The 20,007-nt window shown below is 39.0% G+C and overlaps 1 protein-coding gene across 3 annotated transcripts in view; it reads right to left on the bottom strand.

Moving 5' to 3' along the window:
* Positions 1-19,708, bottom strand: part of raraa (retinoic acid receptor, alpha a) — a 406,433-nt gene extending 386,725 nt beyond the window's left edge. For 2 of the 3 annotated variants that reach the window (XM_052102287.1, XM_052102281.1), the window contains exon 1: positions 19,550-19,708. The gene's annotated coding sequence lies outside the window, so the exon portion shown is untranslated. The remainder of the gene's footprint in view (positions 1-19,549) is intronic. The other variant, XM_052102290.1, reaches the window with a different exon arrangement.
* Between the last annotated feature and the right edge of the window lie 299 nt (positions 19,709-20,007).

Here is a 20,007-nt window from a genome sequence, read left to right as displayed (position 1 = left end):
TTTGGGGGAAACTATCTCTTTAAAGTGATAGCTCAGCCAAAATGTAATATTCTGTCATCATTTCTCTACCCAAATGTTGTTCCAAACCAGTGTGAGGTTTGTATTATGTTGAACACAATATGTTAGACAGAATGTTAGGGACTGACAGTCTCGGTCACCATTCACTTTAAATATATATATATATATATATATATATATATATATATATATATATATATATATACATACTGTATTTAAACATTCTCTGAAAGTAAATAGTGACTCAGGCAAACATTCTGTCTAATATCTCCTTATTGTGTTGCATGGTAGAAAGAAAGTCATACGGGTTTGGAACAACATGATGGTGAATGATGACAGAATTTCCATTAATAATAATCATAATTCTGTAATACATGTTCAATGTGTGTTGTGTAATGGAATATAGGGGAGTAAATGTCCATTATGTCATTTGTGAAAGTAACGAGTTACTCACTACTTGAGTATTCTTTTAATTGGATACTTTCTTACTTTTACTCAAGTAATTATTTATGTTAGTACTTTTATTTCTGCTTGAGTAAGTATGTTTTTGAAGTAATTGTACTTTTACTTGGAGTACATATTTTGGCTACTGGATGGAGCGAACATAGTACAGTATAGTCTAGAATATCCGACATAGACTAGACAGAAGCATTTTGCTTACGTTACAACTTTACATTTACATGTATGCATTTGGCAGATGCTTTTATCCAAAGTGACTTACAGTGCATTTATTACAGGGACAATCCCCCCGGAGCAACCTGGAGTTAAGTGGCTTACTCAAGGACACAATGGTGGTGACTGTGGGGATCAAACCAGCGACCTACTGATTACCAATTATGTGCTTTAGCTTATGTGCTTTAGCCCACTACACCATCACTCCACTTTAAAATCTTTAAAAGAGATTTTCAGCAAACACACTTGCTACATGGCGACAGAATGCATAAAAAACTCAACTGGATCCTGCCTGCAGAAAATAGAATTAAGTGATGAACAAACTGCCAATGTTTTTATCAGAGGGTCCGGAACGGCATTCTAGACCATTCCACCCCAATTTAACACAATTTAATTCAATGTAGTAGACCTTTCTATCTCTTGTTTAAACGTTAAATAATGGCACTGTCACCTTTCTTAAGTTAATTTATTGACCTGTAGTTTTGCGAAAATTGTCCTATTGACCCCCCCCCCCCATACAAAATAATGGATTATTTATTCAATATTAATCCATGGCATTTAATATTTTGTCTTAAATCATCATTTATGATTCTTTTACAGAAGTAAAAAAATTTATCAGAAACAAAAGAAATTTAGCCTGGGACCCCTGGTTGAGTTGACATGAAATGATCCTATTAATCAATGTAACGGAGCATTAAGTAGAGGAATACATACAAAAAGATATTCATTTTATCTAAACACTGTACACTGTACAAATATTAGTCCTCTAACCCAGAGTATTAGCCACATACGGACTGTCTGACTCATACTGCACATATAAATGGCAAGAGCTGGCTTAAAACACCAGTTCAAATCTGATTGGCTGGATTAATGCAACCTTATGCAAAAAAATTCATTTAAAAAAAACTATCAAAAACATTTTTAGTGTTAAATGTTTAAATTGTACCGTGAGACTAAAATATTAATTTCTGAGGATTTGCCAAAGTTTGTGATATTTGTTTGACGCAAGTAAACTATATGAAATTCTGCAAAGTATTTAGTGCTTATTAATTTTGGACAGAAATAAAGTTTGATCACAAAATCCACACAGATTTTTTAATTCCTTTATTATTTTTGTATAACCGTTTGTGGAGACCACATCAACATTATTTAAATATGTTTTTTGGGATATCACTGATTTCAGGTTAACCCTCCCCTAAACAAACTGAAGCAAACTGGTCAGATGGTCTCTTTCTGTCTAAGTGGTCCAAATTCTCTTCTAAATAGACCAGACTTAATGGCAATAGTCAAAAGACGACAGTTTACTATGTGAGACTATTTGCTTGTACCCAACATCCACTGCTAACAACTGCCTGGGGAACATAATTACACCACCAATCATGACTTATAGGCAGATTATATAGCTGACAGACTGGCTGAAATTAAGTTAGGGCAAGTGCTCACAGGCTGATGGGATAATAGACCAGGAGAGAGAGAGAAATGGGATAAATGGGGTTTAAAGCCTGGCTTTTCCTCCGCACTTTCAGCTCCATGTGTACAGTATCTGGTGCGGGTCTAAACCTTGGAGATAAACGTTGGAGAAACTGATACCAGCAGCACAGGGAGGGAGAGGGGAATTCTGCCTATCACAATAAGGTCTTTTTTTCTGAAAATGTTATCAGGTTCGATTAGAGAAAGGACAGGCTTGGCTTTCTTTTTATAGCTGATAGCTCAGGGCCATGTGACATGTAATCACATTGTAATGTAACCTGAGCGTTTGTCTGCAGTTTACAGTCTGTTAGTTAATTACAGTGTGTAATATGTTACCGTACTGTAAGAGTGTTTTACTGCACTGTTGTGCACTCTTATGGGTGATCATTTCAGTGTATTATTTTGCTATATACAGTCAAATTCACTGTTGGATCTGCATGATTATAATGAGTGATGAATGTTGCATGAATTCTTGAGAAGCAAAGAATCTTATCTTGAGCTCCTCCGACGAGTGCACACTTTACTGATGTAAGTCCAGGAGGGTGTATGGTTCTATTTGACGATGGTTCCAACTATTGCAACCAGTCTTAAAAAACTGCACAGAAATCAAACAAAGCAGTTTTGATGCCAAATTAGGTAAATGTGTTAAATGCATTTAAATAAATGTCACAGTGTTAAACATATTAATCTAATTTATTATAAATACAACAAAAAGTCAATATGATTTTCATGTATTCAATATTCTATGAACCACAATAAAGGCTTCATAATTTGTTTTGAAGTTGTATATGTGTTCCATTGACAGGTGATATGCATATATATATGAACATGACACATATTAATGTTTTGCATAACATAACTATATTTACAATCTTGGTCGAGTGTGATCAAATTGTGTGGTAGCTCGACTGATAGAGTGTTGCACTTGTAATGTAAAGGAGTATACATTACAAGTGCAGCTCTCATGGAGACAGACTGCCCTCACTGCTAAGGCTTGAGTCTCTAAGGATGCTCTGCTCAAGGATTGCCCTTGTTCTGAGGGATCACATGAGGAGGCATGGCAGGACTGCAAGTTTGAGATGGATGAAGTCGAGAAGGATCTCACGCCGGCCTAGGCCCTTCGAGCCCCTCGATCTTCCGATGTATAGTATATCACATTTGGAGGTACTGACACTGAGAATAACATCATATTGCTCGAAATATCAAATACGGGCAAGCGGTTCACAGAGGGCGTTACCGTCTCTTCCCCCAGTGAGAGAGAGGAGTGTACGCATGCCACTGATAAAGAGATGATTCAAGTCCTCTCACGGTTGAGGAGGAGGTCGGTTTACAGTGGTACCCTCCAGTTGAGCTGGAAAGTTCTCGCCAGGATGAAACTACAGTCTAGCTGGTCAAAGATTGTCTCAAAAGGTAAGTGCAATTCTTCCCGGAGATCCAGCTCGCATGTTAACTTACCTCATAAAGCATTGTCCTTAGAGCCAGAAGGCTGCGTTAAAAAAACAGCCATCTACTCAAGCAGACAAGTGCAATGACAGAGTTATGAAAGTGACACGAAAATCGTGGTTACTTCAAAATGATGCTGCAGGTCACAAAATGTCACTGGTGACTCAGTCTGATGACTCGCCTCTCTACTTCGGGTCAGCACCCGACAGAGAATCCTGCCCCTGCTGCTCCGGCTCAGCCAAAGACAGCCAAGCCATCGGTGAAACTACGCAACCATGGCCGAACGGTTTTGGTGTTTTCTGTTCAAATAAGGAATGTTCTCAAACAGAGAGAGGGGCGCTCGTCGTGCCTGCATGACACACACACGTACATGCTGTTCGTTTCCCCCTCCCTGCCAGAGTTCGCTGGGAGGTTGCACATATTTTGTTCTGTGCAGATATTGTTCTCGCACAAGAGAAGAGTTAATTGCGCCTCCTCGAGATGCAAGCACATTCACGCTGTTCGCTCTCCCTCCCCCACAATGTTCGCCGGGAGGTCTCATATATGTTGTTTCTGTGTGATTGTGTTCATATAAACAGGGTTGGGAGGGTAACTTTTTAATGTAATGTTACAGATTACTGATTACTTAACAATGAATTTAATCAGTAATGTAATCCAATTACAGCAATATGAAATGAATGTAAAACGATTACTTTTTAATTACTTTTGGATTGCAAACAGAACAGGTTTGAGTAATATTTTGAGTACTGTTCTAGTTATTATATCGAAGGAAAAGAAACATGTACACTGCACTCTACCAAGAAAACAGAAATGAACTGTTAATGTATAATATATGTATATCTTTTTATAGAAATCAGATGAGTTCTCTGTCTGCTACAGAAAAAGACAATTTCTCATAAAGCATATATAATCAGAACAGATGCATTAAATTAAATCTGACAGGATATAACACAGATTCAAAAACAATGAAAAGTGTAATTCTACAATGTATTGCCGTTAATGTGTATAGGCAAATGTAATTTACACTATTCATTAACTTGACTGTATTCAATAGGTAGATTACACATTATCATCATCATCATCATTATTGTCAAATTGTGTATAATAAGTGTTTTTCCTCTGCTTGCTCCTGATCCAAAGTCAAACATCACCAGCTAACATTTTATTGCTGATTTCTATGTTTGTTTCTGTTTAAGGAGAATTTTAAAGAGGGAAAAAAGTTTTGATTCCAAAATGAAAACAAAATGTAGTTTTAAGGAATAGATCAAAACAGATTTAAACTTTGTGTGTCATTTTAATTACATCTTCTTAATTACTATAAGTGTTGAACATTACTATAAGTGTTACATTTGCTGGAAAGTCTCCCTCAGCCAAACATTTGAACTGTTCTCAACAATAACTGATCAAAATCAGATCAATTCTTCATTGAACTTTTTTTCCTATGAACTAAAAACACATTTTAAAATTTTCAGCATTTAAATGTAACTAAAACTTGCTTATTAGGAGTCATATTTCAAATGTCAATACTCTGAATCCTGACTGGCAAGTCTGGAAACAGTCCCACTAGTAATATATGTACATGTTTATATAAAATAGCATGTCAACTAATGAAAATTAAATGACTTACTCGTCTGAAATTGTATCCTCGGCTGGATCAAGTCTCTCTTCAAAATACAAATGTTCATCGGAGTCCCGCTCGTCTTCTGAGGAAAATGTTAACTCTTCGTCACTATACAGGAGTTTCCTCACTTGTGTATCGTGCTGTCCTTCAAACGCGCAGAAAAGTGAATGGACTTGTTGTTTTTAAGGCACAGTCGGGGGCGTGTACATTTGTATTGATCGTCTCAGCACATTAGCGTATGAATGGCGCACTCTGCTGGTGGATTTGATCACATTAGCTATAATTAGCTGAGCGAGGGGAAACTGTACGTCGCTTTGTTTCATACAGATTACATTGCAGGAGAATATTTGTTTTAAATTTGAATAGTTTTATTTAAAAGTAGACATTTTAAGCTTTCTTTAGACATATGTTTCATGTTTGTGTGATAAGTATTCGCGGAGTTTCAGTTCATTTTTGTGACGTGTTTCTGAAATATGCCTTGAATACAGAGACTGCTGAAAGCTCACCCTTTTTATTTTCTTTATTTTACAAAAGCACAAGATTTTGTTGTTATTGTGAATGTATACAAATAAAATTAGACCCTTTATAGTCTCTAATGATGTCTTATACTTTTCTGTATACCCAAAAATGACGAAGTATTTTAAGTTGTTTCCGCTGTAATGACGAAAATATCCATCAGGACGCGCCAGCACGTCTGTCGATCCCAGAGGGTTAAACATCAAGTACCACGGCATATTTGGCACCAAGGGTGAATGCTAATTGGCATAACTTGCCACTGTCTAGCTGCTCTAGCACCATGTACAGCTCCAAACATTTAACAGCATAATGCTGGGTCATATATATATATATATATATATATATATATATATATATATATATTCTTTTTCATGTGTTTATCCCTTTGGGGGTATAACGTCAGGTAGTGCGGCGTGATGCATTCCCCATAGTGTTTGTCCAAGGTTGAACATAGTAAACTGAATCCAAGGTTGTGAACCAAGGTTACATGTGTAACTGGAGATGTTCTTCTATCTCAATAACCTAATTGTCCTCCATCTCAACATAAATCTTTTCTATATCTGTCACACACTCACTAGTTCTTCTCTATTGCTCTCATCTGACATGTGGAGATAAGGAAGATAAAACAATGGAGCATTAAAAAAGAAAAAGGAAATAATAACCCATTTTACTGTGTGTGTGTGTGTGTGTGTGTGTGTGTGTGTGTGTGTGTGTGTGTGTGTGTGTGTGTGTGTGTGTGTGTGTGTGTGTGTGTTTTACAATGCTTCCCTGCAGCATCACATCTTCAGTGAGTAAAATCACTATAGCATTACCAACTTATTTGACCCACTTTTGCTTCTCCTGTAACACTGGCTATGCTTACAATGGAGTCCTACACTACAGTATAACTGCATACTGCACAGTATACATTAAATCCTGCCAACTATTTTTTTTAAAGTTTAACTGCATCCCAAATCGTTTCTGGACTATTCTACACCGTTTTGTAGAGTAAGTTGTGTGAGTAGCGTGTTTACACTGAATATCCAACAAAAAGAAGTATACTGCAAGGGCCTGGATGATGCACTACAAAATAACAGTGTGGAATGTTGGATACATGCACTCAACACTCGCAGTTTGATCTAGATAGCTGGTCTGACAAAACAGTTATACTCTAAATAATGCAGAATGTAGCAAATACAGTAGCTAAACTTCTGTGAGGACAGCAGCTCACAAATGTGAGTAGAATGCTTTACCATCACCCCACCCAAAGGGCCATGTAAGCAAAAATGTATAAAATCGCAATATTCTTATAATGTTTGGTCAGAAATTAAATGTATCACGATATATAAACATTCAACACCATGGAGGATGCAGCTTTTTACTCTTCGTCATTTTATCTCGGAAAGTAACACATTTTTAAAACATGGATGGTTAAAATGCTGACTGTCATTTTGACACAGATGTAGAACAAAAACAGAAGAAGTAGTGCATCAGATTTCATTTTCACCATCTTTAAGTGTCTTCACTCTTTCTCTCTGCATGTGTGCTGTATATGTGTGTGGCGGCACACACAAGGGAGACAGTTCACATGCATCAGTGAGACTGTGAGAAAAACGTGCCTTTTAATGCAAAAGTAACTAATAGATACAGATTAAAAAAAAATGATCGAATGATACTAATATTATCTCATATTGGAAAGCGCACTCACTACCATGAGGCGGAAGGTTGCATTACCGCAATAAAAACAATACTTGAACATTTCTACTCATTAACACATTTCTACTAGGGATGCAAGATATATAGGCAGCCGATATATATTATTGGCTGATAACAGTGAAAATCTAAATATTATTATTGCACCGATAATGCTATTAACACTGATATTTTGGCAGATAATTTGTAGCGGTTTATTTGCTTGCAGCTGAGAATCTCTGACTGCCTGCTGCTTATTTCCTTCAGGCAGGGACTCGGGCACCCTCAAGCGACAGTGAGCGTGCGCATACACAGCATGTCTGTGTAGATGAATGCTAAGCTGATGTTGCTCTGTGTGGATAATTTCAACATCTCTGCACCTAGTTAAGTTGTTTTGGCATCATATGCTGTGAGTAACAACATGCCATTTCCCATATTCAGTTTGTGTGTTATGAACAATAAACAAAAATGTGACAAAAACATGTACAGCCACATTTCTGATGCTAAAAAAAAACTAAAAGGAGTCATTTGTAAATTATGTGTGTGTGTTTTACAACGCTTCCCTACAGCATCACGTCTTATGTGAGATTTGTAAATTCTATTCACCCTTTGCTATATTGAAATCACTACAACAACACATTATATGATGTTTTAACCTGTGATTTATTATTTTTATTTTTTTATGTACAGTAATTTCAAATCGTATGATTGTGACACGCTCCAGTAGCAGTTGGGACAGTCAAGTGTTTACCACTGTGAAACATCACCATTTCTTCTAATAACACTTATTAAACATTTGGGCACTGAAGACACAAGTTTGTTAAGTTTAAAAAGTGAAATTTTCCCCCAATCATCAATTATGCAGGTCTTTAGCTGCACAATTGTACGGGGTATTCATTGCCATTTAATGCGTTTCATAATGCACCACACACTCTCAATTGGAGATGGTCAGGAATGCAAGCAGGCCAATCTAGCACCCACACTCTCTGCTTATTCGGCCAGTATGTTGTTTGAAGTTGTCCTGCTGAACATTCAAGGATGTCCCTGGAAAAAATGGTGCTGGATGGTAGTATATGCTGCTCCAAAGTTTTTACATATCTGTCTGCAACCCATGCCATGGGCACTGACACACCCCTGACCCATATAGACACTGGCCTTTGGACCTGATGCTGATAAGAGCTTGGATGGTCCTTTGGATGGTGCGCTTGTGCATCTTCGCCAGCGAGGATTACGCACACGTTACAGGGAATATTTATCTCTAACGTGCGTTCACTGCCCAACAAACTGGAGGAATTACAACTGCTGTTGGGGAAAAACTGGGACTTTTCTTCATCTACTGTTTTGTGCTTCACAGAGACATGGCTTTGTGGATTAATACCGGCTTCCAAATTTACAGAGCGGACAGAGACACAGAACATTCCGGCAAAACTAAATCTGTTTTTACATCAACAGTGGTTGGTGGAACGATGTGACAGTGATCCAGCAGAAATTTTCTCCTGACCTGGAATCTTTCATCATAAACTGTAAGCCTTTTTATTCACCCTGTGAGTTTGCTTCATTCATTCTGGTCAGTGTTTACATCCCGTAGGTCGCAAAGCGCATGCTCGCCGACCAGATACTGTGTGTGGAGCGGACCAACCCAGACTCTTTAGTTATTGTCCTTGGTGACTTTAACAAAGGAAACATCACTCATGAACTCCCTAAATTCAGACAGTTTATTAAATGCCCGACCAGAGAGCAGAACATTCTGGATCACTGTTACACCACAGTCAGGAATGCTTATCATGCCTTCCCCCGTGCTGCACTGGGACACTTTGACCATGTCATGGTCCACCTGATTCCTGTGTACAGGCAGAAACTAAAACTCTGCAAACCTGTAGTGAGGACATCAAGGAAGTGGACCAGTGAGGCTGTGGAGGATCTGCAGACATGTTTTGACTCTACTGACTGGGACGCGTTCAGGACTGCTACAAACAGTCTGGATGAGTACACAGAGGCTGTGACGTCATATATCAGCTTCTGTGAGGACTGCTGTGTTCCATCACGCACCAGGGTGAGTTACAACAATGACAAACCCTGGTTTACAGCCAAACTCAGAAGGTTAAGGTTTGATTAGGAAGAGGCCTTCAGGAGTAGGAACAAAGACAGATTTAAAGAGGCAAAGTACAAGTTTAGCAAGGCGGTGAAAGAGGCTAAACGACGGTAATCTGAGAAGCTCCAAAACCAGCTCTTAGCCAACGACTCTGCGTCTGTCTGGAAAGGGCTCAGGCAGATCACCAACTACAAGCCTAAAGCCCCCCCAGGACATCAAAGACCGACGCCTAGCCAACGACCTGAACGAGTTCTAATGCCGCTTTGAAAGACAAAGGGACAGTCCTGTAACCGTTCCCCACGACACCGCCCAACAAAGGGACAGTCCTGAAACCATCACCCATGACACCTTCCAACAGCTCCAGCTACAGTGCATCACCTCCACCTCCCCAACCTCAGCAGAGGCCTGGGCACCCCCACCAATGCCCACCTTAAAGGTACCCCCCTCCACACCCCACCCACCTCAATGACGACTCTTTCCATCCACGAGAGGGACGTCAACAAACTCTTCAGGAGACAGAACCCCCGGAAAGCTGCTGGACCGGATGCTGTCTCCCCATCCAGCTTGAAGCACTGCGCTGATCAGCTGTCTCCAGTGCTCACAGACATTTCACAATACCTCACTGGAGACATGTTATGTGCCAGCCTGCTTCAAGTCCTCAACTATCATCCCTGTTCCCAAGAAGTCAAGGACCTCAGGACTTAACGACTTCAGACCCGTCGCCCTGACCTCTGTGGTTATGAAGTCCTTTAAGCGCCTTGTGCTTTCACACCTCAAAGACATCACCGACCCCCTCCCGGACCCCCTGCAGTTTGCATACAGAGCCAACAGATCTGTAGATGATGCAGTCAACTTGGCCCTCCACTACATCCTCCAGCACCTGGACTCTGCAGAAACCTACAGGATCCTGTTTGCTTCTCTGTCAAGCTTCTGAAGTTCACGGACGACACCTCCCTCATCGGACTCATCTCTGATGGTGACGAGTCTGCCTACAGGTGGGAGGTTGACCACCTGGTGACCTGGTGCAATCACCACCCTGACACTCTCCACACTCCACCTCTGGCGCTACATGCCACTGTTCTTACTCTGCTGTACTGCTCTCTTTAATTTTTATTCTTACATATTTAAATTTATATTGCTTATATTTTAATACTTGTTTCTTATATTTAGAGAATGTGTGACACGCGCCTACAACACCAAAACAAATTCCTTGTATGCGTAAAAAACGTACTTAATAAATAAAGCTTTTTTTTTTGGGCCAGAGAACACGACGGCTGTGTTTCTCAAAAACTATTTGAAAAGTGGACTCATCGGACCAGAAAACATGGTTCCACTGTTCTACTTTCCATCAAAGATGAGACCAAGCCCAGAGAAGTTGGCAGAGCTTCTGGACAGTGTTGATGTATGGCTTCTGCTTTACATAGTCTTAACTTGCATCTGTGGATGCAGCGGTGAGTTGTGTTGACTAACCAAGGTTTACTAAAGTAATCCCAAGCCCATATTCATGATATCCATTACAGTTGAATTAAGTTTTTTTAAGACAGTGACATCTGAGGGATCAGATATCATGCACATTTATAAGTGGCTTTCGTTTTGCCCTTTACGCACCAAATTTCTTGAATCTTTTAACTATAACTTCCAATTTGTCTTTGGGGAATATTGTTCTCAAAGGGCTCGATTATTTGCTGAAGCATCTGTTGGCAAATTGACAAGACTTGAACGATCCTTGCATTTGAAAGTCTAGGCTGTTTTTGAAGGCTTATTATACAGTATATAGTATTATGACACAATTGCCTCACCTGTTTAACATCTCTTTGTGGCAGCGGGGGCGTGGTCAAGCGCCCGTCCGGGAGGGAAAGTGGTAAGGGCGCTTGCACCTGAGCTAAATTATGTCTAGCACCTGAGCTAAATTATGTCTAACACCTGTCTCTAATTTCAGAGAGCACAGGGAGAGCGGCATAAAAAGCAGCCACAGAACCTCCAGTGGAGAGAGAGTCGGACAAAGCCCTACTGAGTAGCTTGTCAATTGAATGTGTGTTACAGTGAAGAATTATTGTAAAGTTGTAACCGGTAAGAGTGCAGAAATTAAAAGCCTTACCGGTGCAGTTGAAAGCCCTGTTTCCTGTGTATTCCTTCCCTCCGTGGGATAAAGGGTTACACTCCTGTTACACATCATCTTGTTATTTCAACTTGTCATATTGTTATTAGTCTTAAATTGCCCATGTCTGCAATCAACTGATTTGAAAAAAACTATAAAATTCACAAGATAAAACATAATATAATTTGTAGTTGTGGTGCTTTCAATATAGCAAAAGGTGAATATAATTTACAAATCATTACTTTTATTAGCATTGTTCATACTGTCCCAACTTTTTTGGAACTGGGGTTGTATGCATGTTATTTGGGGGTGATCATTTTCACTTATTATTCATGCAATATAAACAGAATGTGGAAAATTGCACATCGTTACTTGCAGCATGGCATTGTGATTAAAACAATCCCCAAAAAATCCTAACACTGTTCATAGATCTTGACAAAGTATCACAGAGTTAAATGGCTAAAAACACTAGTTTGTGAGTGAATGAATGTGCTTACTGTATTTTAGAACGTTATGACTCATGACTACTAGATCTGCATTCGCTTTATTCAGCCCCGCCCCTTTTCTGCGCTCCGCTCTTCTGCGTTTGTCATATAACTTCCTGTTTGTATTGAAGCTACTAAGAAGAGTCGATCAAAATGGATTATGTGTGGGAGCACAGAAAGTATTTTTCATCAAGTGTTGGTGTGTCTACAGCACCCCTTTACTACATGAAAATGTTTGTGAGGTTTTTTCTGTCACAGAGTACCACATCGAGACCACTCCAGGGGTGGTGATTCATAGCCACCCCATCGCCTTCCTGAACACAAAAAAAGGTTGTTCAGGAAGAAAGGTGAATCCGTTGTCTAAATTTGACGCGTACCCAATGCCCCGGATTGACAAATTTTATTCAACACTGGATTTTACAAAGAGTAATTGTCAGATCCCCTTAACTCCAATTTCCCAAGAAAGACTGCATTTTCCACACCGTTTGGCTTACACCAATTTGTGACCCTTCTGTTCGGTTTTTTTGGGACCCCGCCAGGTTCCAGGGGCTCATGGACAAAATTCTCACATGCAACATCCGAGAGCCATCCTGAGATTGCTGTGATGGGTGGGGCTCGCGGCCAACTTGAAAAGTTATGCAATTGGGCTTGTGGAAGTTCAATATCTGTGGTCCCACTTGGGCCATGGGCAGGTGCGTCCCCAAATTAAAAAACCCACAGTGATCGTGGCCTGCCCAGCACCCAAAGGGGGCTCCTGATCCGGTCCAGCGGGCAGAGTCGTGCCAGCAGTCTTTTCTAAAAGTGAAATCTGCACTCTGTGGGGGACCGCTCTTACATGCTCCAAACTTCTCTCTACCCTTTATTTTGCAGACGGATACATCTGACAGAGGGCTTGGGGCAGTGCTCTCGCAAGAGTTGGAGGAGGAGGCGCGCCCGGTGCTGTACATTAGTCGTAAAATCTCACTGTGGGAAACTAAGTACAGCACCACTGAAAAGGAGTGTTTGGCGATTAAGTGGGCTGTCCTTCCCCTCCGCTACTACCTGCTGGGGTGGGCCTTCACCCTCTGTTCAGATCATGCCCCATTTCAGTGGCTCCACTACAAGAAGGATACTATTGCGTGGATCACCCATTGGTACCTGGCACTTCAGCCATTTAAATTTGAGGTGATCCACAGCCCGGGGGCGCAGATGGCTGTGGCTGACACTGGATGTTGCCCCAGCCTGAGTCGGGCAGTGGGAGAATGTGGTGATGGAGGGCGTGGTGGTGTGTCTGTTTGCGGGAGAGAGGGAGAGTTGTGGCTCGTCAAGCTAGTTGACATGATCTCTAACAGCTGTTTCTTGTTACAGTGATAGAGGGGAGAGCAGCCAAAACACGGCAAAAAGCAGAGAGAGAAGGACACGAGTGTGCTGCTACTGGCGTGGCTTATTTGAGTGTTTGAAAGTTTTTAAGTGTTGTAAAGCTGAGATTTCAAGTAGTTTATGCCTGACTATTGTGAAGTTTAAGATTTCAAGAAGTTTATGCTGACTGAAAGTTTTGTTACACTGAACTGTTTGAAATAAGAAAAGCTCTGTGAAGAATGCACACAGAGTGTGTGGAAGGCAGAAAAATAAAAGTCTACATGTCATTGCTCCACGTCTCCTTTTATATACCCGAACCTGAAGGAGTGTTACACTTGTGTATTTATGAATGAAGTACTCTTGTTATAAAATCTCCCGCTCTGCTTCCAGTTATTATGACATTCCCTGAACACTTTAATCTATATTTACTTTACTATACTCATGATGTTTTGCCAACTCTATAACCTGTAAATCCACTTTGCTAGCTAATTATACTTTGGCATCAACACCATAGATATCTATTTAGAAACCACTAGAACGGGAAGTTCAGAGACAACATTTTCAATATGGCTGTGCACTAGTTTCTCTGGTGCATAAGGTGAATAATGTTATCAGTTCCTATTATTTTTGCTGTGTTCATATTTCATAAGTTATACAGTGGAACTGTAATAGATGAGCACATTAGTAAGTGTCTGTGAAACACAGAAAACACAGCTGCACACACATTCTGGCTGCTATCATAAATATTACACCATGTATACCGAGTTTAGGGTTTGTATTGTGTGTTTTGTTGTTTTAATGTTTGTTAAATGCTGTTTATCACCTCATTTTGGAGCATTATTACAGCTGTTAGAAGTTCATTATTCTCTCCCTGTTAGCAAGTCATCAGGATTATCGTAAACACTCATATAAATGGGCACCATACAATTAATGGAAGTGTATTGTCATATATTTCTAATCAAATCACCATACATTTGTTTTATAGGCACATTTCTGGTTCAAGTTACATCCGCCAAACCTTAAATAGCATCAAGTCCGAATTCCAAGCTTTTACATTACACATATTTTACAAATTAAAAGCTTTTAATGAATCAGCTAGCAGTTCCAGGTAAAGGGTTAAAAATTCCAACTTTTTAAAATATCGTAACAGCCCTGAAATTCCATATCTGTATCTACCAGTATAATGTCCACTTCACACTGAGTGAGTATCCTCATTATTTGAGATATAAGTGTTGAACTGAAAATGTCTAATGGACTAAAGCTAACATCAACACAGTGACAGTGAAACATCACATCCGTCAGCTGAAAAACATGCAAATACTTCTGTGTGGTAAAATATCTAATCCACTGAAGCTGCATTCCACAACATTTAATGACCTCTTATATGTCAAAAGATCATGGACATTTATATTCCTTTTGTCATGGCCCCTTTAACAGACAAGATTTTGCTATATTTAAGCCTCTGAAAGGACAATTAAATGTTAGAATCTAGGATGAACACAGACCTGAGATCAGTTCATAGAGTCCGAAAATACACCACACCACAGATCTTGAACAACATGAGATGAATGCTCGCTTCAGTGTAATTTGAGAGAATGGCACTGGTATTTTTAGAGTTATAGACAGCTCTCCCCAAAAGCACTAGAGGCAGATGTATGAATATCACTGTCACGGAAATGATGGCTCCTGTGGAATCACTTGAAGGAATGCAGATTTAATTTAAAAAGCTTCAGTGTGGTTCTGGGCTATTATTTGCTGTTTATATATATATATATATATATATATATATATATATATATATATATATATATATATATATACATATTTGTAAGCGCAGCATAGTTCTAGCGGGAAGACTAGCAGCTGTACATCATCACACCATTAGCTGGGTAATTCCCAGCCAATCACATGTAAGCCATTGCTTTATAAGTCTGCTCACAATCTATCACATTGCTGTTTCAGTGTGCTAACGCGGCAACCTCCACCACCCCACCACCACCAGCTGAGTCCCGTCCTGCTCCGGCAGGATATGACGGTTCTGAGTACAACTCCCTCGGACCGCCAGACTGGGCCTACGCCAAAGAGAGAGACATTACTTTTCTGTTTTATATTCATCAAATAAATGTCATCTTAAATTTCACTCAAGTCTGCAAGTCTTCCTGATAGAAATATATATATGAATATCAAATCTTTCCTTAAATGTTTGTCTTAACAGGCTACAACTGTTGCTCGGTTAATGAACGAATGAAATTGCACTTAAAACAGATAGACCTGTCACCATTCACTCACCCTCATGACATTCAAAACCAATATGACTTTCTTCCATGGAACACAAAAGGAGATGTTTAGCAGAATGTTCATGCTGCTCTTTTTCATACAATGAAAGTGAATGGGGACTGTGGCTGTCAAGCTCTATAAGGACAAAAAAGCACTATAAAATTATAATTAAAGTGGTCAATGAGTCAGAGCCACAGTTACAACTGACCCTAATTTGAGATTAGGTTCAAGGTCCTTTCCCATTTCCCTCTCCTCCCTTGTCATTTTACTATCTTATAAAGGCAAATCATGCCCAATGCTCTATATTCCAAGTCTTCTGAAGCCATACGATAGCTTTCTTCCCCTCTGCTGAAGCTCTCAAATCAACAATGTTTTGTCCTGTTTGGAGCTTGACAGCCTTGTTCACCATCTACTTTAATTGTTTGGAAAAGATAGGCATGAAAATACTGCTAAACATCTACAGTAGTTTTGAATTCTACGGACAAAAGAAAGTGAGGGTGAGTAAATGATGATAGAATTCTCATTTTTGGCTGAACTATTCATTTAAGATATCAACAGTTCTCAATCAAAAACAACCTGTTCAAATTCTAAATAAGATTAAAGACAAAGAGGTTGTCAAAGACATATTGCTATATCAAGTCCAAAATTATAACAGTGACACACTAAACTCCACAATAATACCAACATTATCATAAAACAGCACCCCCGCCCCCGATAATGGTCTAATTTCATTTGATAAAAACAATCTACTCCGCACGCTATGCAAACAGAAGTGAAATAAAACATCCCAAACAGAGCAGTTGAAAATAATGAACTGGCACTTGCCAGGAGATGTTGAGTCACTATCATGTTCCTTATGCCAGAATGCATTTTCCATCTCATGCTGACACTCGTCTTACTCATGAACTGGAGAAGTGGACAAACAACGAGAGGTCTCCACTCATCAGAGAAGAGGAAAACACTGATTGTGCATCATTTTTGAATGTCAAACATCAAAACACACACAGCAAAATATTATAGCCACTATTACAATACAGGACCATGTTTCCTCATACCTGTGTTTTGTATTGAACATCACTTGCATTGGTGTTGTGTATCGACATATACAATACGGTACAGATGTTGGAAATTGTGGCGAAGAGTTATAGGAAACGAGGCAATGTTTAACATGTAAATACGATAGGTCTGAACTCTCACGCACAGATTAGCACACACTTGACGCTAATGACTAGTTTATGTGAGAAGTGTACTGTACTACGACCTTATGATTTAGTTACCGGTACCTACACCAGACACCAAGTTTCCATTAATACCAGTTATCATCCCTCCAAACACAGAATAACTGCTTCACAATGTTGTGCTGCACTGATTCCAGCTCACTTAAGATGATTTTCTACCATTGAGCATGGAAAGCAACGTTCCAGTAACCGTGTCGAGAAGCATCCCAACTACTCTGTTTGGGACATTTGATATCACTTGTGTTTCCACTTGAGCACGATTCGGTATGACACGATTACAAACCGTTCTTGGCGTGGATTTCTCAGCACCTTTGGCTAACTGTGCTCAATCGTGCTCAACCGTGTGGGTGAAAAGACTTTAGTACGTGGCGACTCACAATTGTCAATTTGCCAACACAAAAGGAAACTCATATGTTTCTAGGTTGATCGCAAACTTCGCTATGGTGAGGTTAATAAAATTACATTTCAAAAAAGTGTACGTATGTTTGGTCTATTTTCATGATTTTATGATGATGGTTTAACTAGTATAGAACATAATTTTTTACCTTGTATAATATTGAGTCAATAAATGTTCTTTGTAGTTAGTCTGGGAACTTAAACTGTTCTGTATTTTCCAGTAAAAATATCACAATATTCTTAAAAAAGGATATACTTACTTGACAAGTAAAATTTAATGAGTCTTGATTTCACAGAAATCAGACTAAATGTAGTACATTTTATGCTTAAAACAAGAAAAACAAATCTGTCAATGAGGTAAGAAAACTAAACTTGTTTTCCCTTTTTTTTTTCTTACCCCATTGGCAAAATGTTTGTTCTTTTAAGCATAAACCTCACTACATTTACATTTACTTAGATACTCTTTAAACAAGACAAACTATTTTATGCCATTTTGCTTGTCAAGTAAATTGATCTTGTTTTAATAATATTTAGATATTTTTACAAGACAAAAATAGTTGTTACGTAAATCATTTTTTTTGTAGTGTTGCGACATGGGACTTGCCTCTCCTGTGCTTTACTAGAGTAAAAACCAGGGGGGAAAGCAGTCCTAAAAACCGGAACAGGTGATCATCCTCCACATCGCACTCACTCCAATTTACTCATGCCATCGCCGACTGACGTATTTGATACTTACATTCAAGCACCACAGTGGGAAAGGAAACCGTAACCTTGCAAGCTGGCCCAGAACAGCATGATTTTGCAATGAGAACCGTTTGGCCCAATGGCGGAAAAGAAGCTTTAGATTCATTGGAACAAATGCATAACAAAAAAACTTGATTTGACTAGATAATTAAAGACAGAGCCTTTGTAACAAGACACTTTTGTCAGTCTGTTACTGTTTGACAGTTTCACAGGCAACTATTTCAAGTTTCATATGAAGACAAATTCATATATTCAGCTTGGCAGACCTGCTGTATTTTCAATATTCATTTGATATGTCATGGTTATTGTACAAGCTAACTGAATTGTAAATATAATTCAGGGAGGAAGAATAGAGCATTGAACAAGACTATATATTTTATAAAGGAATGAATGGCATAATCAAAACTATTGACTAATAGTAAAATACAATATATCTTAAGTTTATTGCAAAATATGCAGATAAACACAAATATACTGTATAAGCTGTTTGAGAGTGTAGGGAGAGCAGCTCAATTAAGTCATGGTCTGATTGGTGGATCTCTCTTAAGGATTATGGGTAATGTAGTTCTTCACTAGAATATTTCACTGATGTTGCATTGTAATGTGATTAATTAACCTTACAAAAGAACCTCATAGTAAACAGCAAAATACCATTGGTATTAGTAACTTTTTCTGGAATAAAACTGTGGGTTCTTGGTATTAGTAATCCCTGCCACCAAAACAAAAGTTGAGAAACTGACAGAAAGAGCCAATAATTATGAAAAAGTGCAATGGTATATGGTTTATTTAATGAGGTCCCATCAAAGTACTAAAATTCAAATAAAATTTCAATATGGCCACACATCAGATTTCTGTATGGGGATTTACATAAAAGTACCATGGTTTTACCATCTGATACTATCATGGTACCGCCACCATTACTTTTACATTAGAGTACATAGATGCCATTTTTTAAATTCTGAGGGGAATACATGAGCTCTGGAAAATATATAGGATTGATAAATTCGGCATCAATAAATATTGATAGATATCGACATCAATAGATATCAATCAAATTTGTACGACTTGAATGCAATGACCAGAATTACCATATTTGAATTTTAAACAATTATTAAACTGTCAAACGAACAATGTTTTCTTTCAGAAATGTTTGCCAAATTTTTGCAAAAAATAAACACCAACCTCGAGTATTAAAATAACCATGGCTGTGTCTCAAAATCTAGAGAGCTGCCTAACTACAGCATCTTGTATGCAAATGCTCCAAAATACTGCCTATGTAGCAGCTCACTATAGGCTTTGCAACACTGCCCATATTATTCACCAATTATCTGACTGTTCCTGAATTCACAGTTTACAAAGTGTGTCTCTCAGATCATGCAGCCTATATAGTCCGTAAATACAACTCCACTGCGTGTTATTGCAGCATTAGGTTAGTAAAGGTGAGAGCAAATGAGCAACGCGGATAAATACCTGAACCTGTTGACTCCGCCCACCGACGCATCACCTCCAACCGAGGCAGATTGTCCGGGAAGATGCAAAGTTCATCGTCCACTCCAGGACAGCGGATTAAACGCAGAATTAAGCGCGTTCGCACATGTGTATTAGTCAAAGTTACGACAGAGTCCAATGTGAAGCAGCGGCCATTGGAAAGTTATGTGTGCTCTGTGTCTGTGAATCCCAACACGAGTGACTGAACACGCCCCGTTTCCTCAAAGTCCCGTTAACTCTCTCCTCTCCATCATCATCACAGCTGGTCCCTTCTGCAATTCAAACGTGCAATATATTTCAGTAAAATTACATTATTACATCATATACCCACTTTCAAAAGTTAAAAATCAAACATGGTTTTTTAAAACAAATATTATTCAATAAAATAAAACGTGTTGTTTAATAGCACTATTAAAAGACATATTTCCATATCCTCAGAT

The sequence above is a fragment of the Xyrauchen texanus genome, chromosome 33, assembly GCF_025860055.1.
Source record: "Xyrauchen texanus isolate HMW12.3.18 chromosome 33, RBS_HiC_50CHRs, whole genome shotgun sequence".
In the NCBI taxonomy this organism is placed as follows: domain Eukaryota; kingdom Metazoa; phylum Chordata; class Actinopteri; order Cypriniformes; family Catostomidae; genus Xyrauchen; species Xyrauchen texanus.
The sequence above is the reverse complement of the archived record's forward strand: the minus strand, read 5'-3'. Positions and strand labels throughout refer to the sequence as shown.